General features: G+C 47.7%; 1 non-coding gene across 1 annotated transcript; it reads left to right on the forward strand.

Annotated features, from left to right (window-relative positions):
• The first annotated feature begins 15,468 nt into the window (after positions 1–15,468).
• On the forward strand, positions 15,469–15,606 carry LOC114806270. The gene has a single exon (XR_003754305.1). It is a non-coding gene; the product is annotated as a small nucleolar RNA SNORA7 (small nucleolar RNA).
• The last annotated feature ends 10,388 nt before the right edge of the window (positions 15,607–25,994 follow it).

Genomic DNA, 25,994 nt, shown 5'->3' on the forward strand with positions numbered 1-25,994 from the left:
ATCTCGTGCACAGCCAGAAGAGCAGTGTGAGGGATAAAACCCTTAATTTCAAAGTTAGGGGTGCATTAACTGATAATAACAGAATATAATCAGGTCAGATACCAGTCCTGTCTGCCACGCTCTAAGGGGGAGGGAGAACAGGTGTTTAATCCCCAATTTACAGGTCAGGAAAGTGAGGCCCTGAGAAGCTGTGACTTCTGCAAAGTCACCCAGCGAGCAAGTGGCGGATCCAGATTAGAACCCCCTTCTTCCGACTCCCAGGCCTGTGCTCTCTCCATGAGGCCGCACTGCCGGACTCTCACTGAAGGGCACGGGGCTAGAAAAGGAAGCCCAGTCAGACCAACTGGGTAGCTTCCAGACTGTTAATCTCGTTGCGGGCAGGGAATGTGTCCATTTATTGCTGTATCGTACTCTCCCGAGCACTTAGTACAGTGCTCTGCACACAGTAAACACTCAAAAAATGCGATTGAATGAGTGAATGAATCAAACCATCCGTCAACTTGGGTTTAGTGCAGAAGATACTGGCTCTTTACGACGACGGATGTAATAACACCGTCTTTGGATATGGAGGGCAGCTCTGCTCTCACTCGTTATCATCGTTACTATTATTACATAACAACAATAGTAATAGTCACTGACAGTTGCAGAAATAACAGTGATTGCAGCATTTATTGAGGGCTACACGCTCCGCGTCTGCGGCCATTTAGATCGGAAAATGCCGACGTCTCTGGCATTAGGTGATGGTCTCGGGAGGAAGCGTATATTGTTTTTGTGTTATTGATGGGAAAGCAATTCCATCTCCAAAGGGAAGGAAAAGGGTCAACGCCTGCAAACCTCTCAGCATCACAGGACTCTGCTGCTTTCTCTGCCTCACGGCTGCATGCAAACGTGTCTAAAATCATTCCAAAATTGCAATCTGAATGTCAAGTGAAATTACTCGGGGAATCCACTAAGCCACCGTCTTCGTACAGAGCAGTTCACTTTAGGAGCCCAAGAAACTATGGAATAGATTACTGCCCTAGAAAGCATCACTTGGAATCAGTGATGTAGGAATTCTGCCCATTTTCATTCCCTTGGGTCCCGATAGATTTCAGCGTCTTGTCTATTGAAATCTTGGATCTCCGGAGGGGGAAAAGGAAGTCCAACACAGTCATCTTCGACGGTGATAGAACAGAATAGAAATGTTAAGGCCTACTCTGGCCTGTCCTAAAAATGGACCATGATACCAAAAAAGCTAAGGATGTAGCTCGATTAAACTCTGCCGTTAGCTCACCCTTTTCCCCCTCTTTTCGATGATGAAAATCCCTCTTGTTTGACCTGAGGATGAGGATGGTGATGGTACTGACGATAAGGTTGATGATGTTGGGGCGATCATGATGATGATACGGTTATAATGGTGATGACAGTGATGATGATGGTGGTGGTGGTGATTTAAAGCGATGGTGATCGTGGTGATGGTGGTGCTGAGGATGATGGTTATAAGCGATGATGATGGTTATAACGATGATGGTGCTGGCGGTGATCGGGATTGTTATAAATGATGAGGATGAGGATGATGGTGGTAATCCTGATGGTTATAAGTGATGATGATGACGATGATGGTGGTGACGATGATGGTTACACGTGATGAGGATGGTTATAATGGATGAGGATGGTGGTGATGATGGTTAGTTATAATGATGATGACGATAATGGTAATGGTGGTGATGATGATGGTTATGAGTGATGATGATGGTTATGATGATGGTTAAGGTGGTGGTGATCATAATAACAACAACAATAATAATAATGTTGGCATTTGTTAAGCGCTTACTGTGTGCCGAGCACTGTTCTACGCGCTGGGGTAGATACAAGTTAATCAGGTTGTCCCACGAGGGGCTCACAGTCTTAATCCCCATTTTACAGATGAGGTAACTGGGGTCCAGAGAAGTCAAGTGACTTGCCCACAGTCACACAGCTGATCAGTGGCAGAGCCGGGATTAGAACCCACGACCTCTGACTCCCAAGCCGGCCTCTTTCCACTACGCCCGTTACTTCTCTACGATCGTGATGGTTTTAAGAGACGATGATGGTGGCGATGATGATGGTTATAAGTGATGATGATGGCTATAATGATGATGAGGATGGTGGTGATGCTGATGGTGAATAAGTGCCGAGGGTGGTGGTGATGCTGCTTATAAGTGATGATGTAAAATGGGGATTCAGACTGTGAGCCCCACGTGGGACAACCTGATTACCCTGTATGCCCCAGCGCTTAGAACAGTGCTTTGCACATAGTAAGCACTTAACAAATACCGACATCATTATTATTATCATGGTGGTGGAGGTGTTGCTGGTGATGATGAAGAACTGAAGGGGCGAAGCCCCCTCCTCTACCTCGGCTTTCTGTGCCATTACAGAAACCCATCCTGTAATCGTTCTGGCTTTGCTTGAATTGGAGGAGCTGGAACTGAAAGGAGAAGGCACGTGTGGTCGTGGTATTTGTTGGTTCCGTGCCTACTAAGTGCCAAGCACTGACCTAAGCGTCGGGGTAGACGCAGCCTATGCAGATCCTACGGCTCCCTGTTCCACACAGGGTTCGCAGTCTAAGTAGGAGAGAGGACAGATATTGAATCCCCATTTCACCAATGAGGAAACCGAGGCCCAGAGAATTTCAATGGCGTACCCAAGTTAAGTCATATCCATTTGTTTGCTGTTAGACCTTGGGCAAGTCACTGAGCTTCTCGGTGCCTCAGTTTCTTCTTCTATAAAATGGGAATTCAATACCTGTTCTTCCTTCTAATTAGACAGCGAGCCCCGTGAGGGTCAGGGACACCAGTTTTTGTGGGGTTCTTTTGTTTATTATATTATTTGTAAGCACTTACTATTTGCCAGGAACTGTACTGACATCTGGGGAAGATACAAGACAATCAGTTTGGACTTAACTCCCATTTGACAGATAAGGTAACTGAGGCACAGAGAAGTAAAGTAACTTGCCCAAGGTCCCAGAGCAGACAAGTGGTGGAGCCAGGACGAGAACCCAGGTCCTTCTGACTCCCAGGTCCGTGCTCTATCCTCTAGACCACTCTGCTTCTAAGTTCCAGTTGACAGATCGACATGGACTACCCCAGCACTTAGTACAGTGTTCGGCACATAGCGAACACTTAACAAACGCCATTACTGTCACTTCTATCATCATTAATATTATTATTACTGTGACTGTTATGGCCCCTGCTGAAGAAAGCCGGATGACAAAGTGGGAAATGGACTCGAGACTTTCACCGAAGGCCTTTCGTTCCATCCTGCGCCGCGAGAAGCCAAAAAGCAGACAGCAGGATGAGCCTGAAAATCGGCTGAATTGCAACCTCGGCCCCGTCTCCATGACAGCCCGGATGACAGATTCCAAAATTCATCCTCCCTGGCATTCCGATGCCAGCCTTCCGATGCCAGCCACCCACTGACCTACCCACACTAGCCAGAGCCAGCCTTCCCCTGGTAGAGTCACAGGAAAGAAACGTATCGGAAAACAACCGCCCAGGGGGGATAGGGTATCAGTTATCAATATTAATGAGAAATGACAACAGCATTTAGCAGTTGCCAACAGTGTGCTGAGCACTGGGAGTAGGGTACCTGAAAATCAGATTGGATCTGTCTTATACGGGGCACATAACCTAAAAAGAGAGTGGCAGGCATCTTTTCCCCATTTGACAGATGAGGCAACCGAAGCACAGAGAGGTTAGGTGTCTCGGCCAAGGTCACACAGCACGCCAGTGGCAGAGCTGGGATTAGAGAAGCAGCGTGGCTCAGTGGAAAGAGCCCGGGTTTGGGAGTCAGAGATCATGGGTTCGAATCCCAGCTCTGCCACTTGTCAGCTGTGTGACTGTGGGCGAGTCACTTCACTTCTCTGGGCCTCAGTTCCCTCATCTGTAAAATGGGGATGAAGACTGTGAGCCCCACGCGGGACAATCTGATTACCCTGTATCTACCCCAGCGCTTAGAACAGTGCTCTGCACGTAGTAAGTGCTTAACAAATACCAACATTATCATTATTATTATTAAAATGGGGATTAAGACTGTGAGCCTCACGCGGGACAACCTAATTGCTCTGTATCTCCCCCAGTGCTTAGAAAAGTGCTCTGCGCATAGTAAACGCTTAACAAATACCAACATTATTATTATTATTATTATTAGAGCCCCGTCTCCTGACTCCCGGATTTGTGTTCTGGTACTCTCAGAAATGCTGCCTGCTTTTCTTTTTATCTCGCCTGCTTTCTTCTAAATCCCGGCCAGGTGGGCTACTCATACATTTCTTGTTCGTGAGGATCTGTGCCACTCTCCCTTAAGACCTCCCCGGCTCAGGGAACTCTACCGGCAGCAGCGTTGCCTAGTGGATAGAGCCTGGGCCCGGGAGTCAGACGGACCTGGGTTCTAATCCCGGCTCCACTTATCTGCTGTGGGACCTCGGGCAAGTTACTTAACTTCACTGCGCCTCGCTTACCTCATCTGTAAACTAGGGATTAAGACTGTGAATCCTACGTGGGACTGCATCCAACCTCATTAGCTTGTATCTACCCCAAGGCTTAGTACAGTGCCTGGTGCATAATAAGCACTTAACCAATACTATTAAAAAAAAAAACCAACCTAGAAAACTCCTCCCTAACTCTCAGAAGTCACTGGATGAAGCCCCGCATCTCAGATTTCTCTCTATCCATCCATCTGCCGCATCCCTTCCCGACCCTCTGCCTGTATTCCGTCTCTATGCGGTGCTTTTCCAACTGATTGTCAATCTTCCCTAACCCTTCCATCTCTCCGTATCAAGTGTTCCGGGTGGCTCTGAGCCTCCCCCGGGCCCCCGCCCCCTTTCAACACTTCACATCTTGCTCTGGGATCTGGCTTCAGGCCTGCGACACTCATTTATATATATATTTTTAATGGTACTTGTTAAGCGCTTACTATGTGCCAGGCACTGTCCTGAGTGTTGGGGTGAATGCAAGCTAATCAGGTTAGACAGAGTCCCTGCCCCACATGGGACTCACGGTCTTCATTCTCATTTTCCAGATGAGGTAACTGAGGGACAGAGAAGCGAAGTGACTTGCCCAAGGTCACACAGCGGACTAGTGGCGGAGCCAAGAGTAGAACCAGGTCCCGCCGAATCCCAGACCCGTGCTCTAGCCACTCCGCCACCCTGCTCCTCCCTTTTCTTCCCCTCCCCATCTGCCGTAGGGTGAAGATCGGGGACGGTATCAAAAGGAGTCTGAATTTCAGATATGGGGGAAGACCTGCGACGTTCAGCGCACCCGCTTGTTGCCAAGATTTCTCCAAGGACAAGAAATTAACGGTTTGGGGGTTTTTTTTGGTGTGTGTTTCTTAAGCACTTTCGATAAGTCAGACACTGTACTACGTGCTGGGGTAACTACAAGATGACTCGGTTGGTTACGGTTCGTTTCCGACGTGGGGCTCACGGCTTTAATCGCCACTTGACAGCGGTGAAGGTAACCGAGGCACAGAGAAGGGAAGTGACTTGCTCAAGGTCACAGATCAGACGAGGAGGGAGCTGGGATTAGAACCCGGGGCCTCTGACTCCCTGGCTTGTGCTCTATCCACTAGGCCACACTGCTTCTCCAGGCGGTCTGACTGTTTCCTATAATCACTCTGATGCCATCAGAGTTATGGAATTTGGTAAGCAATTATTAGATATTCTAGACTATTAACTCGTCTCTAGACTGGAAGTTTGTTGTAGGGAGGGAACATGCCTCTCTACTTTGTTTTATTGTATTCTCCCGAGTGCTAAGTACGGTGCTCTGCACGCAGTAAGAATTCAGTAGATATGATTGATCGATAGTTAATGATGATAGATGTTAATGAAATGTACATCGCCTCGATTCTATTTATTTGCCATTGTTTTAATGAGATGTTCATCCCCTTAATTCTATTTATTGCTATTGTCCGTCTCCCCCGATTAGACCGTCAGCCCGTCAAAGGGCAGGGACCGTCTCTATCTGTTACCGATTTGTCCATTCCAAGCGCTTAGTACAGTGCTCTGCACATAGTAAGCGCTCAATAAATACTATTGAATGAATGAATGATAGGTGCCAAACACTGTACTAAGCCCTGAGGTAGATAGAAGATAATCTGGTTGGACTCAGTCCATGTCCCACATGACCAAGAGGGAGGCAGAACGGTAGAAGTTAAAGTAGAAGTGTTCATTAAGCGCTTACGGAGTGCGGAACGCTGTTCTAAGCACCGGGAGAAAATACAGAGGTGGGAATAGGACACAGTCCTGTCACTCATTAAATCCTCACTTTACAGATGAAGAACCTGAGGCACAAAGAAGGTGAGTGACTTGGCCAATGCGACGCTGCAGGCAAATGGCTACATTCCAAGCGCTTAGTACGGTGCTCTGCACATAGTAAGCGCTCAATAAATGCTATTGAATGAAATGGCTGAGTGAGAATTAGAACCCAGGTCCCCCGACTCCCTGGCCTGTGTTCTTTCCACTAGGCCACCGGTCAGACGGAGCAAAAGCCGCTCCCCCCAACCGGGCCCACCATCGATCCAGAGTCACGTGGATGCACGTGAAGCAGCGTGGCTCAGTGGAAAGAGCCCGGGCTTCGGAGTCGGAGGTCATGGGTTCGACTCCCGGCTCTGCGACTCGTCAGCTGTGTGACTGTGGGCGAGTCACTTCACTTCTCTGGGCCTCAGTTCCCTCATCTGTAAAATGGGGATTAACCGGGAGCCTTACGTGGGACGACCTGATTACCCTGTATCTACCCCAGCGCTTAGAACAGTGCTCTGCACATAGTAAGCGCTTAACAAATACCAACATTATTATTAATATCTTATCAGAGCAGCGGAAGGCAGAGTGCCGATTCTAGTGGCGTTTCTACCTGCTTTTCTTTGCCTCTGTCCTGTTTTTAGCTGCTTAGATTGGAAGCCCCTCTAGAGCAATAATAATAATGTTGGTATTTCTTAAGCGCTTACTAAGTGCCAAGCACTGTTCTCAGCGCTGGGTAGATACGAGGTAATCAGGTTGTCCCACCTGGGGCTCACAGTTTTAATCCCCGTTTTCCAGATGAGGTAACTGAGGCACAGAGAAGTTAAGTGACTTGCCCAAGGTCACACAGGAGACAAGTGGCGGAGCCGGGATTAGAACTGCTTCTCCTTGAGTGCGGGTACCCTGTCTTTGACCTCTCTTATTCACTCCAAGGTGGTTAGTACAGCACTCCACACACAGTAAGCGTTCAACAAAAGTTACTGACAGATGGGATCCCAAAACTGGGGCGGACGGGCTCGTGCCACAGCTCTCTTGTCGATGCGCCATGTGGGAGTCTCCTTTTGGACAGGACCGTGTCCCTGCTGAGAGAGAGGAAGTAGTTCAATCGTACTTCATTGTATTTACTGAGCGCTTACTGTGTGCAGAGCACTGTACTAAGTGCTTGGGAGAGTACAATATAATAATAAACGGACACATCCCCTGCCCACGTGAGCTTAGTTTTGAGCCAGTGAGCTGGGGCCAAATTAGGGGCAGAAGTGATGGATTTTGGGTCAACTCTTCCGAAGGGTCGGTTAACCCAGAAAGACCAGTGAAGCGGCACGGTATAGAATAATAATGTTAGTATTTGTTAAGCGCTTATTATGTGCCGAGCACCGTTCTAAGCGCTGGGGTAGATGCAGGGTCATCAGGTTGCCCCACGTGAGGCTCACAGTTAATCCCCATCTTACAGATGAGGTCACTGAGGCACAGAGAAGTGAAGTGACTTGCCCACGGTCACACCGCTGACGAGTGGCAGAGCCGGGAATCGAACCCATGACCTGTGACTCCGAAGCCCAGGCTCTTCCCACTGAGCCACGCTAGAGCACAGGTCTGAGAATCAGATGTCATGGGTTCTAATCCTGACTCCACCACCAGTCTGCTGTGTGGCCTTGGCAAGTCAGGTTCACTTCTCCATGCCTCAGTTACCGCATCTGTAAAATGGGGAAAGAGACGGTGAGCCCCACTTGGGACAGGGACTGTGTCCGACAGGATTTGCTTATATCCACCCCAGCGCTTAGTACAGTGCCTGGCACATGGTAAGCGCTTAACAAATACCACAGTTATTATTATTATTATTATTATCAACTGGGGGATCGGTGGAAGGGTAGCTGTTGGTGTTGGCTATGACCTCCCCTATACCTTCATTCCCTGGGAGATTCAAAGGCTGCGTCCGTTTCTCTTTATTCATTCAATCGTATTTACTGAGCGCTTACTGTGTGCAGAGCACTGTACTGAGCGCTTGGAACGTACAATTCGGCAACAGTTCGAGACAGTCCCTGCCCAACAACGGACTCACATCTCTTTATCCTCCCCCTCTCAGGATTTCGCTCCCCCCAAGAGGAAAATAGAAAGAGGAAGTCAGATTACCCCTGCCCCTCGCCTTCCCCCCGCAACCCCCGGCCCCCTAAATTGTGGGCTCGCACCAGAATTAGGGGAACAGCTTCTGCCTCCAATTTTAGAAAGCTTCTCGTTTTAAATTTGCAAGTACATATACGCCTCTACCATCTCTGACATCTGTTCGAGCATGCAAATAATTGTTTTGACACTGTGACAGTTGGAGAGAATATATTTTTTTTAAATTTTGAAACATGCCAATGCGATAATTAGAGTCTAATCCTCATTTGCCAGCCCAACAATCTTTCCCAGTCAAGCATTTTCTGACTCCGGGCCATCCGCCTTCCTCTGGCTACATCGCCAAGATCTCTGTGCCTCTTCAGTGTACGAGAACTTTCCTTTCTCGAAATAGCTCAGATTCTGCTTGCTCATTGGTGTCTGCGAAAAAAAAAACCAGTCATCATCGCGATGATGAAAGCCACCCTATTTATTTTAATGGATATCTTGGTGCTGAGTCTTTTCGTTTCTGTCTTTTAATGAGACTTTCGGGATGGAAGAAATTGATTCAGTGGGTTTTTGAAGAGATTTCCCAGTCATAACTGCAGACGGTGTACAGTGTTTCCCAACAGTTGTAATAATAATTATTGTGGTGTTGGTTAAGCGCTTACTATGAGCCAAGCGCTCTATTATGTGCTGGGGCAGATCCAGGATAATCACATCCCACCTGGGGTGCACGGAGGAAGGAGGAGAACGAGTATCGAGTCACCATTTGGCAGAAGAGGGAAGCGACGCTCAGAGAAGTGAAGTGACTTGGCCAAGGTCACACGGCGAGCAACCGGCAGAGCCGGGATTAGAACCCAGGTCTGACTACCGTGTATAAGCCCTGAGGTTTGATGGTTGGATTTATTCCTGAGCTCACGTGAATGCACACACACTGACACACACTCAGAGACACACACAGACACACAAACACATGCCCCCCTCCACCCCCCAAACACACACACACGCACGCACACACACACACAAACACGAGACTACATGCACATTTCTGGGCAGCTGGAATAGAAGACATGCCTGGTGTCAAGAGACGTAATCATTCACAGTTTGCAACTATTTAACCTCCAGTCGCCAGAAACTAATGGATCGGCGAATCCGCGTTGCTCAGTTAGCAACAACCACCTGACCAGCTCTCGGGGTTGCCTTTGGGAAACGGTGGATAGACCATGGGCCTGGGGGCCTGAAGGACCTGGGTTCTAATCCTGATTCCACCCCCTGTCCTCTGTGGGATCTTGGGCAAGACACTTCGCCTCTCTGTGCCTCAGTCACCTCATCTGTAAAATAGGGAGCGGGTTTGGGTCCAACCCGATTTGCTCGTATCCACTAGTACAGTGCCAGTCACATAGTGAGCACTTAACAAATGCCGTAAAAAATATACTAAGCGCTCGGGAAAGTACAATCCAGTTGAATTGTTAGACATGATCCTTGCTCTTAAGAAGCTTAACTATCTACCCTGGTGGGTGCAATCGAATTTCCTTCCCCCGTGATTTCACCATTACTCCCACCTGCCTCTGTTTTTCAGAAAGTTTTGCTGCTGAATCAGTGTTCCTCTTTTTGCCGCTCGCCCTAAATCCTGGCTGTTTCATGCTGGGCGCTGGGGAAGGCATAATGTTTTTTCCCGGAGCATAGGAGGGGCAGGAGAGGGGCAGAAATTTAATTTTGCCTAGAGAATTTCCAGCGTTTGTGCTTCTTCAATCGGTCAGTAATTCCTAGCTTTCTTGTGGCTCTCAATCTTTTCAGCTTTTAGCAGTTTCCGATTTATGTATATGTTTCTCCTCTTCCTCCAACCACATATAAACCATTTGTTTTCAACTAATAATGTTAATAATGTTGGTATTTGTTAAGCGCTTACTATGTGCCGAGCACTGTTCTAAGCGCTGGGGTGGACACAGGGGAATCAGGTTGTCCCACGTGGGGCTCACAGTCTTAATCCCCATTTTACAGATGAGGTAACTGAGGCACCGAGAAGTTAAGTGACTTGCCCACAGTCACACAGCTGGCAAGTGGCAGAGCTGGGATTTGAACCCTTGACCTCTGACTCCAAAGCCCGTGCTCTTTCCACTGAGCCACGCTGCTTCTCTGGTTGAAAGCTGATCTGGAAGCAGTTCATTCACTCAGTATTTATTGAGCACTTACTGCGTGCAACGCACTCTACTAAGCACTTGGGAGAGTACAGAGAAGCAGCGAGGCTCAGTGGAAAGAGCCCGGGCTTGGGAGTCAGAGGTCATGAGTTCTAATTCTGGCTCCGCCACTTGTCGATTGTGTGGCTTTGGGCAAGTCACTTCACTTTTCTGGGCCTCAGTTACCTCATCTGCAAAATGGGGATGAAGACTGTGAGCCCCGTGAGCGGCAACCTGATCACCTTGTATCCCCCCAGCGCTTAGAACAGTGCTTTGCACCTAGTAAGTGCTTAACAAATGCCAACATTATTATTATTATACAATATAACAGCAGACACATTCTCTGCCCACAAAAAGAGCCCGGGCCTGGGAGTCAGAGGGTTCTAATCCCAGCTCCACCCCTTGTCTGCTGTGTGACCCTGGACAAGTCACTTGACTTCTCTTGCCTCGGTTACCTCGTCTGTAAAATGAGGATTAAGACTGTGAGCCCCACGTGGGACGGGGACAGTGTTCAACCTGATTAGCTTGTGTCTACCATAGTGCTCAGTATAGTGCCTGGCACATAGTAAGTGCTTCATACCATAAAAAAGGGGATTGAACCCTTCAGCTTTCACTGCTTACTCCCAAGGGCTTAGTACAGTGACCTACACGCAGTAGATGCTCAATAAAATCCCACAAATGACTGGATCGCATTTCACTGGGGAGACTGAAGGTTTTAAGGTTTGATCACTCCATGCCACTGGCCCTTAATTCTGAGGAATCTAACATTCCATCAAAAGCCTGTCTCCATAGACTACACAAGCCTTTCCTTCACCTAAAGCTTGAATTCCTCTCAATCCAAAGAGATGAAATTACAATTATTTTCTATCCAGAGTACATCCTTTAAGACACCGTTCGGAAAAACTCGGAGTCTCTCTGACTCCACAGGCAGAAGACGTCTGTCTTTGAGAGATGGGTCTCCTAGGACCCGAATCATGAAAATTACCTGCTTTAATGATCTACTTTCCAAGCACCTCTGAAGCCCTCCTGGGAGTAGATCCATCGATCGATCAATCGTATTTTTTGAGTGCTTACTGCGTGCAGGGCAATGTTCAAAGATCTTGGGAGAGCACTATATAAAGGAGTAAGTAGACATGTTCCCTGCCCACAGTGAACTTACTGTCTAGAGGGGGAAACGGACATCAAAACAAATAAATTATGGATATGTGCATGAGTGCCGTGGGGCTGATGGAGGGGGTGAATAAAGGGAGCAAATCTAAGTGCAAGGGCGACGCAGAAGGGAGAGGAAGAAGAGGAAATGAGGGCTTAGTCAGGGAAGCCCTCTTGGAGGAGATGGGCCTTCGATAAGACTTTGAAGGTGGGGAGAGTAAGTGTCTGTGGGGAACAGAGGGGGAGGGTGTTTCAGGCCAGAGGCAGGATGTGGGAGAGAGACCGGAGTAGAGATAAATGAGATCAACGTACCCTGAGCGGGTTGGCATTAGAGGAGCGAAGTGTGCGGGCTGGGTTGTAGTGGGAGAGCAGTGAGGTGAGGTAGGGAGGGGGAAGGGGATTGAGCGCTTTAAAGCCGAGGGTAAGGCGTTCGTGTTTGGTGTGGAGGTGGATCTGATTGAAATATCATTAATTTCAGCCCAAAGGGCCAAGGACCTGGTGTCAGTAACCCGCTGGGTCATTGAAGTTCACAATGCATAACTGGAAATCCTGCCACGATCCCTGCTTTCCTTATTTCCTCTGGTTTGAATTTGAGGCCTGTAATATAGCCGCAATACCCATTTAAGATTCATCTAAATCTAGGGCGCTAAAAACGGAAAGTTTTGTTCAGTTTCAGGAAGCCACATCAGGTGCTCTGTGGTGGATTCTTTGGAAACAAAGACCAACTAGTCTAGGGGAGACGTTAAAGAATCTCTCTTCATAAACTTCCATTTGTCTATGAGGTTCATGTTGGCCGTTTATCTTAAATGGGTTGATTCTTAGACTTTTCCCTGAAGCTCCTCTCTGTGACGAAACAGCGGAACCTAATGGAACGGTCTGGGACTCCAGAGATCTAGGTTCAAATTCTGGTTCTGCCTCTAGGCTGCTGTGTGACTTTGAGCAAATCGTTTAATCTCTCTATCCCTCGGTTTCCTAATCTGTGAAATAGGAAATAATACTATCTGACTCTCTCCCTACCTCACAAAGATGTTGTGAGGATAATATGAGATAGTCGGTGCGCAAGGATATTGGAAAAATTAAAGCACTCTACACATTCATGGTATCATTTCATTATTGGACCAACTGCTAGACATCTCTGAGAGAAAGATAAGATCTGATAATAATAATAATGTGGTATTGATAGCAATGTGGGCCGGGATGTATCTCCCAAACCTACTGTACTCTTCCAAGAGTTTAGTACAGTGCTCTGCATTTAGTAAGCCCTCAGTAGATATCCCTGATTGATTATACTCCACTAATTTAATGGCACTAATTGTGCAATTTAATTGTAAGTTCTGTTTCCCCCTATGGACTGTGAGTCATTTTGGGCGAGGATCATATCTACCAACTCTGTTTTATTGTACTTTCTCAAGCACTTGCTGCAATGTTCAGCACACAGCAAGTGCTCAGTTTGAGGCAGTCTCCGCTTCAAAATTCAAGTCACCTGACTTCCGCTCCATGGCCTATGCCACATCTGAGTAAACCAGCCATGGAGATTGGCCCAAATCCACGTTCCCAGGGACTGCAATAAATCAGGCGGGAGCCTGAAATGAATAGCCATGTTGTCCTTTCTCTTCCACTTGGTTGTCATGGAGTCGGTGTCCATGGGGGACTCCAAGTCCATTTATTTTATACTTGGGCTTTCTCGTCTAGTGTGGTTTGTTCGAATGGAGATAAATCCTGGTAGAACATTTTCCCCAACCGAATGTTTCAATCTCACTGCATCACTGAGTCTGAGGAAGCACAAGAATCCGACCTGTCCTTGAGAAGTCAAGGAAAATCGAAACGTGCCTCAGTTTTTTTAATGGCACTTGTTAACTGCTTACTATGTTCCAGGCACCGTTCTAAGCACTATTGTAGATATGAGATAAACAAATTGGACAGAGTCCCTGTCCCACCTGGGGTTCACAATCTTAATCCCCATTGTACAGATGAGGGAACTGAGGCACAGAGAAGTGAAGCCCAAGCCTGAGCTACCCAATATCTAGCTACCTCCTTTTCCTCCTCTTCCTGCTTTTCCTTCTCCCTTTTCTCCTCCTTTTCCTCCCATCAGTGGGTCTGCTCAACAGATCATTCCAATAACGTGTCTCCAACGGTACCAGTAAGAGGAGCGCTATAATAGCCTCCTTCCTTGATGTCCATCATCATGGTTAGGGATGGACCATCTAACATTTCTAATTTACCCTAAATGGGGACAAATATCATCATCATCATCATCACAGGCATCTCTCTCTTTTCCTCTCCTTATATAGATTAAAATATGTACAATTAATCAATCGGATTTATGAGCACTTACTGTGTGCAGAGCACTGAACAACTGTTGAATATACCGGGAAACACAATTAGGAACTCCTATACGGCTTTCACAAAGGAATGAGAAACTGAAAAAATTGACGGACTGACTGAGGTAAATGCACCAAACCAAGAATAATGGAAGAGATGGAACATGAAAGGCACGAAGCCGATTTTATTGAGCGCAGCGTAATAGTATTTAGAATGGATTGAGCATATGGGGAAACTGTAGGACTTGGCTCCCAGATAGGTGTACCACAGCTCATCAGGTGTGGAAATGTGCTTTGGAAATGATGAATGATCATATAATGTTCAGGAATTTCCTATGACCCCTTTGGATGTTGGTTTTTTTTTTTTTTGGCATCCCAGGGCCAATCTGGAAACAAATTTCCCTAATCTCATTTCCAAATCTGTTGCTGAATGCTGTTCCTGACAAAAGGAACCTAACTCTTACTTAGCAGCCTCTGCGGTTGAAGGTCTAATCCTGCCTCAAAGGGCCAACTGACTGTTCTGTTTCTCAGTGGGACCATGGGAGACAATTAGTCAATCGATGGTATTTATTGAGCCTTTCCTGTATTCATTCATTCATTCAATAGTATTTATTGAGCGCTTACTATGTGCAGAACATTGAACTAAGCACTTGAAATGTACAAATCGGTAACAGATAGAGACAGTCCCTGCCCTTTGATGGGCTTAAGGTCTAATCGGGGGAGACGGACAGACAAGAACAGAAGCAATAAATAGAATCAAGAGCAATAAATAGAATGTATGTAGAGCACTGCATTAAATGTTTGGGAAGGAACAGAGATGGTAGACATGTTCCCTGCCCACAGTGAGCTTCCAGTGTAGAGGGATATTGCCCGAGACCTGTAGACTACTGGAAACTCTCCAGGTGCCACCCTAAGAGGGGCCAAACCCCCTAAACTCTTCAATTCCCACCACCCTTACTCCTGCACCCCCACTTTTGTACATATCTTTAAATTCCCTTGCTTCCCCAACCTGTAATTTATTTTACCGAATGTCTTCCCTACTAAACCGTAAGCTTCTTGCGGCCAGGAATTTTGTCTGCTAACTCTACTGTAGTCTTCTAAGCCTTTAATGCAGTGCTCTGCCCGGAGTAAGTGCTCAATTAATACTATCGCTCAGTCGATCAATGTGGACCCAGCATGGTTTCATCGGTGCAGAATCCTGTCTTCATTTTTCCTTTCTTTCTTCTTCCCGATTATGCCCAGCATTTGGTTGGTCTGTTTGGCTGTTTCTGCCTGTTGACTTTGGAGGAAAAGTCATTAGTCATTTCTCAGCACTGGATAGGGAGCAGTAACCAGCCTAGCAGTCTGCCTCCGCTGAACCTGGCATGGAAGGAGCATGTCTCAGTAGAAACATTTCCCCTGGTAATAAATTAGGAAAATGGAACACAAGGAGGTTCTAGTTTCACCCCATATTTTCCCAAAGTACCAGTTGTGCCTCCTCTCAGGATGGCAACTGGAGAGTTTCCAGTACTCTACCAGTCTCGGCGATGGGAGGGCGAGTCAAGCAGAGGCCTACCCATTCCAATCCCGGCTTGGGCAGTGGCTAGTGAGTGGAAGGCAATCTGCTATGAGTCAAAACTCACCTGGGCTTGTCAGCAGTGGCATGGGAGAGAGTCGAGGGTGGAGATTCAGTTTTATTGTGCAGGAGAAGACGATGGTAAACCACTTCCATATTTTGACTGAGAAAACTCTGTGGATCCACTACCAGAACGATTGCAGATGGAGGTGGGGCCACCTGAGAGAGATGCGTCCATGGAGTTGCTATGGGTCGGCGACGACTCGACGGCACGGGACAAGACCAGACCGGCTGTGCGGGAGTTTGCACCGTGTGTAAAGAATGGGGGGATCTTGGAAAGGCAATTGTAGCTCAGAGTATGATCAGAGACAGCAAGAGTCACTGCCACATGGTAATGGGATGCAGTGCCTGCTGGGTGAATATCTTACTCATTGTCCATCCACCCCTCATCAAACAAAAACTCCTTAGCATTGGCTTTAAAGCAGTCTATCACTCTGTCTCCTCCTACCTCATCTTCCTACTCTCCTACTGCAACCCAGCCCAACACTTCGTTCCTCTAATGCCATCTTTCTCGATGTACCTCGATCTCATCTATCTTGCTGCTCACCTCTCGCCCATGTCCTGCCTCTGGCCTGGAATGACCTCCCTTCTCAAATCCAGCGGACAATGACTCTTTCCCTCTTCAAAGCCTTATCGAAGGCCCATCTCCTCCAAGAGACCTTCCCTGACTAAATCCTCCTTTCCTCTTCTCCCACTCCCTTCTTTGTCACCCTGACTCCCTCCCTTTATTCATCACCCCCACAGCCCTTATGTCCATATCTGTAATTTATTTATATTAATATCTGTCTCCCCCTTTAGACTGTAAGCTCGCTGTTGGCAGGGGATGTGTTTGTTTACTGTTATATTGTACTCTTCCAAGAGCTTAGTACCGTGCTCTGCACACAGTAAACAATAAATACAACTGACTGACTGACCGACTTAGCTACTGGCTTAGTCCAGCTACAGTGAATGGAGAGTGGACTAGGTGAAGAAAAGGGTAGGTGGACTTTTGTGGGCCAGCAGAGTTACTTGGACCCCAGGACTTCAACTCCTGCTCTCTCCCACAACCTCCGTCTTTCCAGAGTTTGGTCTTTGTGGAGTTTGGACTGGTGGAGTTTGGTCTCAGTGGTTTGGTTAGAGAGTCAACTGGAAGAGGCTTTCCAGGGAGAGGAAGTTCTTGGTGCCACACAACCAGGGAGACTCACCCTCCTCACTCTTGTCGCGCTCTGATTTCAATGTTTAATGACTGATCTGCTGGTACTTGCTGCCTGTTAATGGTATTTGCTCAGCACTTACTATGTACCAGGCACTGTACTAAGCACTGGGGTAGGTACAAGCTAATCGGGTTGGACACGGTCCGTGTCCCACATGGGGCTCACAGTCCTCATCCCCATTTTACAGATGAGGGAACAGAGGCACTGAAGTGAGGTCACACGGCAGGCAAGTGGCCCTGATCACTTAGGCAGAGGGCACCGATGTCGAAGCTGGTGTGATACCCAGTTATCACGATATCCTGCGGGCATTGTCATATTGCACTCTCTCAAGCGCTTAGTTCAGTGCTCTGAGCACAGTAAGCACTCAATAAATACCATCGATTGATTTGTTTCACTTACAGGAAGCAGGGTACTGAGGTACGGGGATGAAGAATTCAAGGGAGAAACAGGTCAAGCTCCCGGAAGATCCGATCGTGTAATGGGGACAACGGGACCAGCTGAAATACGAGAAAGTGCAGAAGTGAAAAATCGGGGAGACCGATCAAAGCGGCCTTCCCGGGATGGCACCCCTAAGGATGGAAAAATTGTGGTGTGGGGCTTGGTGAAGGTGAGGGGGAAGGACACAAGGAGGGAACGTGGGAGGAAGAGGGTGTAGTGGTCTGGAACGGTTTCACGGAGCCCATGGGGTTGATGACCACAGACCTAATTTAGCCTCTGAAGTGAGAAACAGATGGTGGCTAGCTAAGCCAACGGCAGAGCGTCTCCCCTGCTACGGTAGGATGTATAGGAACGGTATTCCTGGAAGAAATATGGCTGTCGTGCACTCACCAGCTCTAAGAGACATCTTTCTTTGTCCAGATCGGCTAAGTGACTTGCCCAAGGTCACACCGCAGACGAGTGGCGGAGTCGGGATTAGAACCCGGCTCCTTCTGACTGCCAGGTCTGTGCTCTATCCACTAGGCAACACTGCTTCTCGAGTGCCTATTATAATAATAATGTTGGTATTTGTTAAGCGCTTACTATGTGCAGAGCACTGTTCTAAGCGCTGGGGTAGATACAGGGTCGTCAGGTTGTCCCACGTGAGGCTCACAGTTAATCCCTATTTTACAGATGAGGTAACTGAGGCACCGAGTATATGCGCTTAATATCTGCAGGGCACTGGAGTAAATATGGGAGTAAAAAAAGTCCTCAAAAAGCGTACAATCTTAAGGTAGGGCTGGGGGAAAAGGCAGACTGATAGACACGAAAGAATTAAAAATAGTTGGGGAAGAAGTGTGGCCTATTGGCTAGAACCTGGGCCTGGACGTCAAAAGGACCTGAGAACCGATCCTGTCTCCTCCACTTGTGTGCTTTGTGAACTTGGACAAGTCACTTAACTTCTCTGAGCCTCTTGTTGTAGTATTTATTGAGTGCTTACTATGTGCAGACCACTGTACTCAGCGTTTGGGAGAGTAGTAAGCACTCAATAAATACTCTTGATTGATTGAATGGGCCTCAGGAAACTGTAAAATGGGGATTAAGACTGTAAGCCCCCAGTGGGACATGGACTGTTTCCAATCTGATTAACTTGCATCTACCCCAGTGCATAGTACAGTGCCTGGCACGTAGTAAGCGCTTTACAATTACCGTGCAAAAAAGAGAAAACAACATTACCCCAACTGCTGAGGGGATCCCCATGGACAGGTCTGCTTTGGGAATTTGGGGTCGTTTTCCTCACTACCAGCTTTTGGTTAATTTCAAGTCTCATCTGGTTTTTCCCTCATCTAGACCACCCATCCTGTCCCCCCACAATAACGTAATGTCCGAGGCCAAATCCCTTCCTTCGCCTTCCTGTCGAGTTCGTTTTCACGTCTCCTTTTACCTCTAACTAATAACGGAGCCTGGGAAACGAAGTTACCAGCCCTCCCCCAGAAGCTCATTTTATTTTCAGCCAGAAGCCAGCCAACAGCCCCCCAGAAAATTAGGAAACAGGAGCAAGAGCGGACGTTAATATGCTGCATGCTATTTGACATTTGGTAAGCTGATATAAATTGGCCTGCTCAACAAACATTTGATTTATATGAGGATATGAATGATGCATGTCTGGGAAAAGAAGCGTAATCTTTCTCAGAAGAGAGGAGTTTATGCCAGACATCAATTAACTACAGTTCATTAATGCCTCGAGATAACCTTGTAACTTTGTGTTGGACTAGATCCCCAGGACAGAAAGAGCAATTCGGAAAAGATTTGGACCAAGGCAACACAGGCAAAAATCTTTCCCAGGTGGCTAATGCTGGTAGGAACTAAGGGCTGGAGAGATCACAGAGGAATTAACCTTTGCATTGAGAGGATAAATAATTATGAATAATGCCGCCATTAAGGAGCGCCTCTCGTTCGGGGAAGTAACATTTTGGTATGAGGGGCGGTGAGGAGGAGAAGGAGGTTTTGTACAGTCAGAAGTCTTCTTGGGTTGCTTCTGGAATTGCTCTCTGCACCAAAAAATCCCTGCCTGACTCTGTCTGGAATTTAAAGGGACCGTCAGAAACTCTCGGGGTTAGGGCCAAGCGGAGAGTTGAAAGGAGAGATTTTTTGCTGAGGCATAATAGAATGTTAAAAGAAATGCTCTCACCGTTTGAAATAAGAAAACTCTTTCTTGAAAGCCGAAGCTTTCACACTGCTCATTTGCACATTACACGATCCCCTCCCAGACTGCCGTTCTATTCAGGATGCCCGTACATCATGGCAAAACCAGGACAGCCCTGAATTTCCGAAGGCCAACCGGAGGAATTTTAGAAAAACGTATCGATATCCCCGAATTGGGTGCGTCCTTGCTAATATGATTATCCCACCTTATAATACTAACAATTATTATATATATATAATATATGAAATAATACATAATTAATAATAACCTGCCCTGATTCCTCTAATTTTCTTTTTTTTCCCTTTTATGATATTTTTTAAGTGCTTACTATGTGCCAAGCACTGTTCTAAGGATCGGGAGACAGCCGGAGAGCGGGCGAAACAGAGCTCTATCAGGTCATCCTCCCATCCTCCCCCCCCCCCAACCCCCGGCTGATTTTATTCATTCTGAAAGTGCAGGGACAATATCTCGACTGGACCATGCCAAGAGCAGCTCTCCCAAAATGATGAGAATGAAATAGATCGAAGAAACCTTTCTTTAAGAGGGCCCTCAGTGAAACAAGTTGGAACTGTAATCTCCATTAACCCAGTTACCTAACAAAGCAAATACTGGGATAGACTTGTAATTTCTCCCCAGTTGCTGGAGGGTGCTACCGAAGTATTTTATCTCTTCAACTTGAGCCCTTCCGTCAAGCGAATGCCTCTCTCCGTGTCTGTTGGTTCATTGGTAGCTTGATTATGGATAACAACTAATTCAGGTTTGCACTCCCTGGATCATAAACCACTCTCCCCATCAATCACGCTCTCCCACACCTTGATTTGGTTTGGGGGGTCTCCTGTTTTTTGGACAATTACGGTGGATATTCTTGTCAAAGGACACGTAATCAGAAGCCCAGGAATTGTCATCTCCGTTAAGCACTTAAGAGGTGGCCAAGCCCAGTACTAAGCCTTGGGGTAGATACAAGCTAATCACGTTGGATACAGTCCAGTCTCATCCTAGGAAGCCCAGACTTAATCCCCATTTTTCACGTGGTGTAGTGGATGGAGTTTGGCCTGAGAGTCAAAAAGTGATGGGTTCTAATCCTGGATCTGCCACTTGTCTGCTTTGTGACCTTGGGTAGCTCACTTCACTTCTCTGGGCCTCATTTACCTCATCTGTAAAATGGGGATTGAGACTGAGCCCCCTGTGGGACTGGGACTATGCCCAGCGCTTAGTATTGTGCCTGGTACATAGTAAGCACTTAATAAATATCATAATCATTATTATTAGATGAGGAAACTGAGGGACAAAGAAGTGAAGCGTCTTGCCCAAGGTCACAGAGCAGACGAGGGGCAGAGCAGGGATTAGAACCCAGGTCCTTCAGACTTCCAGGTCCGTGTTCTTTCTACTAGGCCTTGCTGTTTCTTGTCAAAGACCACGTAATCAGAAGCCCAGAAATTATGATCTCATTAAGATACTCATTTCTCTTCTCTCGAGGAGGAGTGAATCGACTCCTTTTCCTTTCTCTTTCCTATAATCTCAAATGGGGAATTGGGGCAGAGGAGAGAGGGTTTCTACCTATTAATCTCCCAGTAACCTGGGAGTGGAGGGTTTCTTCCACGCTCTAGCTGCTACCTGCTAGGTTCAGCCGAACTGGAAAAACGGGTCCCCTTCCCTCTCTCCCAAAGAGAGAAGACACCTTCTGTCCGTAAAAGGTTTCGAAAAACAGTGCCGAAACTTTCCACGAGAAAAGCCTCTTATATTCTGCCGCAAGAACTGGCAGCGATAATAACCGCATTTGCAGAGTGGAAAGTTTCAGCAGGCGCTCCGCTCCGTCACGAAGATGAGAATGGTTTTCTGGTTGACCTCGCAAGCCGGGAGAGCAGAGCTGCAGGCCGGGGGAGGTGGTGGGGGGGTGGGGACGGGGGGTCCAAACCGGGCCACAGTCCGACATCGCCATTTTCCCTGGGCTCCACGGGAGTCCGGGAGAAACAAAAGACCTCCTATCTGTGGAACAAGTCTTTCCACTGCAATTGTCTGCAGCCGTCAGTCAGACTCAGAGAGGCTCCTCGGGACTCACAACCACAGCACGGAGAGGAGGATCGGAAGACAGCCGGAGAGCGGGGGAAACAGGGCGCTACCTTTCTGACTTCTGACTCCCGTACTCTATTCGCTAGGCCACACGGCTTCCCATCTGGCAAAAGCTGGAGAGGAGAGAGTGGCCCTATCCCTCCTCCTGCTCCCCGGATCTGTCCTCCCATAAAGACAGTTCACGGCGTGTCCGACATCAGTTAAGAAATGACTACGGATTTCTGTGGCTAAGCTAATGGTCCACGAGGGTCTCTGTGAAGAGAACCTAACTGAGCAAGCACTTACCAGAGGGAGAGGAAGGGAGGCGACTGAGGCTTTCGAGGTGTCTCCCCTTCTAGACCGTAAGCTTGCTGCTGGCAGAGAACGTGTCTGTCATATTGTTCCACTGTACTCTCCCAAGTGCATAGTACAGTGCTCTGCACAAGGTGACTACAAATACCGCTGACTGATTGATTGGAATGTCTCTACCCACTCTGCTATATTGCCTCTCCCAGGCATTTAGTACAGTGCTCCGCCCACAGTGCAGCGCTCAATGAGTGACTGGAGTGTGTCTACGAACCCTTAAATTCTCTCCCACGTGCTTAATACGGTGCTCTGCATACAGTAGACACTCAATAAATACCATTGCTTGGTTGACTGATGGATGGATGGTCATGTTCTGATGTCTGGTAGGCAGGAAAAAGAAAAACTAAAAAATTCAGAAGCTTGGGGGATTTGATGATTAAGGAAGAGCAATGATGGGATCATCTTTTTCTTCTCTAAATGGTATTAAGTGCTTACTATGTGCCAGGCACTATGCTAAGTGTTGGGATAGATACCAGCTGATCAGGTTAGATGAAGTCCATGGTCTGGAGCTCAGAGTCTTAATCCCCATTTTAAAGATGAGGTTCAGAGAAGTGAAGAGATTTGCCCAAGATCACACAGCAGACAAGGGGAAGACCAGGTGCTTCTGACTTCTGACTCCCAGGTCTCATCTTGCAAAAACTGGAGAGGAGAGAACGATCCCTCCTCCGCATCCTGACCTGTCCTTCTGTAAAGACGGTTCACGGCGTGTCCGCCGTCGATTAAGAAATGACTGTGGATTTTGGCGGCCAAGCTAACGGTCGACGAGAGGTCTCTGTGAAGAGAACTGGTCAACCTTGCTGAGCAAGTACACACCGGAGGGAGAGAAAGAGAGGTGGCCGAGGCTTGCAGTAAGGTCTTTGACCTCAGCATAGTTCAGCTGGACGGTTCATTGTTCGCGATGGAAAGACGGGAGAGGATGTTTCTTCCGGAAACTTCTTTGAAATGATGAATCCTGTTTAGGAGGACCGTCTGACTCAAAGGCGTCCTGCCTGCGAAGCTGAATTTTCAGGGCACGAGTTCTATTTCCTACGGAACAAAGCGCTTTTACTCTGCATTCTCAGACTCCCCGCTGCTCGAGAAGCTGGCTTACACAGTGCATCGGCCCAACGATAACCAGCCAGGGGTGGGCAGGGAGTTCAAAAGCATTTGTGCTATTCTCATAGAAAGTAAAATCCTCTCCTCTTTACAGGGGTGTCGCTTTTTGTCTCTTGAGGCTTTGGGATTTGGGGGGTGGCAGGAGAATCTGGGAGGGGGCTGGGTCTCTGCGACACCCTCGGCCTAAAGGGGAAGTCGACAACGAGTGCATTGCAATAAGATGGAGTTTGACGCCCAAGCTCCTCAAACTAAGTTACTTTTTACACTCCCGGTGCATCATCACTGTCCTGACCCTGTGTCCCAAGACCTAGCAATAACAATGTAATAATAATGATAATAGTAGCATTTATTAATTGCTCACTCTGTGCCAAGCACTGAGGAGCAGCATGTCGGGGTAGATCGAGTACAGAGCTGAAAGTCAGAAGGTCATCGGTTCTAATACCGGCTCCGCCACTTGTCTGCTGTGTGGCCTTGCTCTGTGCCTCAGTTACCTCACCTGTAAAATGGGGAGGAAGACTGTGAGCCCTATGTGGGACAGGGACTGGGTCCAACCCGATTTGCTTGAATCCACCCCAGCGCTTAGTATAGTGACTGGCATATAGTAAGCACTAAAATATCATTATTATTATTAAGAAGCCTTGAGGTAGAGAAAAGATAATCAGGGTGGACACAGTCCCGGTCTCTTATGGGGCTCATGGTCTAAGAGGGAGGGAGACCAAGTGCTTTATCCCCATTTTACAGTCGAGGAAATGGAGGTGCAGAGAGGTTAAGTGACCTGTCCAAGGTCACATAGAAGGCAAGTGGTGGAGCTGGGGCTACAATCCACATCTCCTGAGTCCTGTGTTTTTCCCATGAGGTCATGTTGTATTTTTTGCTGCCTGTCGGCAGGCACGTTTCCTATTAAGGCTCATTGAATTTTACCCAGATATACAGAGGGAACAGCTGTAAGGCTCAAAGCAGAGTGGGAAATGTTTAAAGGAATTCAGTAGGGGCAGCAAGTAATGATAAGAATAACGATAATAATAGCAGTAATTATGGTATTGGTTAAGCGCTTGCTATGTAAGCTCATTATGGGCAGCGAATGTGTCTGTTAATTTCTCTTCTAATGTACTCCCTCAAGTGCTTAGAATGGTGCTCTGCACATAGTTAAGTGCTCAGTAATAACCACTGATTATGTGCCAAGCACTGTTTTAAAAACTGGGTTAGATACAAATCCATCAGGTCACGCACTGTCCCTGTCCCACGTGGAGCTCACAGTCTAAGTAAGAGGGAGTAGGGTTGAATCCCCAATGTACAGATAGGTAACTGAGGCACGGAGAAGTGAAGTGATTTGCCCAAGGTCACACAGCAGATTCAGGGCAGAGCCAGGATTAGAACCCCGGTCCTCGGACTCCCAGGCCCGTCCCATTAGGCCACGCCGCTTCTCAAGCAGGTAAGATGTGACCTGCACGGCCCACCAGCTCCGCAATTCTCTCTGGAAGTCTGGGTATCTGCAACAGAAGAGATCCAGGTGCACTTGGCGATGAATCCTGGGAGATCCCTGCAGAACCAGCCCCCTCCAGGAGTTCTCTTTCTGCAACTCCTGTGAAGATGGCTTCCCTCTCCCGTGTATTTCCCACCCTCAGGGCCAGGAGGAGGGGGCTCGTCTTCTTCGCGGCAAGCTTTCCAAACCCCCCTCCTGCGGCCCCAATCTGGAGCAGATGCCTGAGTGTGCATTCAGGCCCCAGGCAGGGCAAGGGGACCAGCTGGGAAATCTCCTCTCATGCCCCGTAACCACATTTTATTCCGTTCACCTGCTCACACGGGGTGGTGCTTGGCCCGGCCTCTGGGAGCAGGTGGAGAGACGCTAGAGTCCTGCTCGCCCTCCTTCCTGCATTCGGGTTTTATCGGCTGCCACGGGGAGGATTTTGCAAACAGTAAGTGCTCACTAAATATGATTGAATGAATGGACAAATAACTGGATTTTGATTTCTCCGGTACCATTCCTGTTTGGTTGGCCCTAAACACAATCCTCCTTGCTGACCTCCCTGCCTCCTGTCACTCCCAACTCCAATCTATACTTCACTGTGCTGCCTGGATCATTTTTCTACACAAACATTCAAGACACGTAAACCTCCTTGGGTTTCCCATTCACCTCTGCACCAAACAGAAATTCCTCACTATTGGCTTCAAAGCATTCAATCACCTTGCTCCCTCCTACCTCACCTTGCTACTCTCCTACTGCATCCCACCCTGCAAGCTTTACTCCTCTAATGCCAATCTTCTCACTCTACCTCGATCTGGTCTATCTTGTGGCAGGCCTCTTGCCTGGCAAGTCTTCCCTCCTCAAATCTGACAGACAATTACTCTCCTCACCTTCAAAGCCTTACTGAAGGCACATCTCCACCAAGAAGCCTTCCCTGGCTACGTCCTCCTTTCCTCTTCTCTCTCTTCCTTTCGTGTTGCCCTGATTTGCTCCTTTATTTATCCCCCCTTGCAGCCCCACAGCCCTTATGTCTATAACTGTAATTTAATTATATTAATTCCCCCCCTCCCCCCAGACTGTAAGCTCATTGTGGGTAGAGAATGTGTCCATCTTCTATTATACTGTACTCTCCCAAGAGCTTAATACAGTTCTTTGCACACAGTAAGCGCTCAATAAATGATTGACTGACAGATCAACCTCCACAGACACACACTCCCCTCTCGACTTCCCGGAGGGGGAGATTTTAGATCTAGAAAGGCTGGTCCTGATGCTTCTGCCCACACCCACGGTCCACCTGAATATTCTGGGGAGCGGTCAGGCTGGCAGATTTTTCTAATGGACCGCACCTCCCAGTTGCCGGCTTTCAATCGAATCAATTGATCGGTGGAATTTATTGAGCGCTTACTCTGGGCAGAGTGCGATACTAAGCATTGGGAGAGTATTCAGTGGCAGTTAATGACCGCTTACCACACTTTCTTCCCTCAGACTTTCAGCCCTCTAGACTGTGAGCTCGTTGTGGGCGAGGAACATGTCCACCAACTTCGTTATACTGCTCTCTCCCGAGTGCTTAGTACAGTGCGGTGCACCCCAAAAG

The sequence above is a fragment of the Ornithorhynchus anatinus genome, chromosome 21 (genome assembly GCF_004115215.2).
Source record: "Ornithorhynchus anatinus isolate Pmale09 chromosome 21, mOrnAna1.pri.v4, whole genome shotgun sequence".
Classification (NCBI taxonomy): domain Eukaryota; kingdom Metazoa; phylum Chordata; class Mammalia; order Monotremata; family Ornithorhynchidae; genus Ornithorhynchus; species Ornithorhynchus anatinus.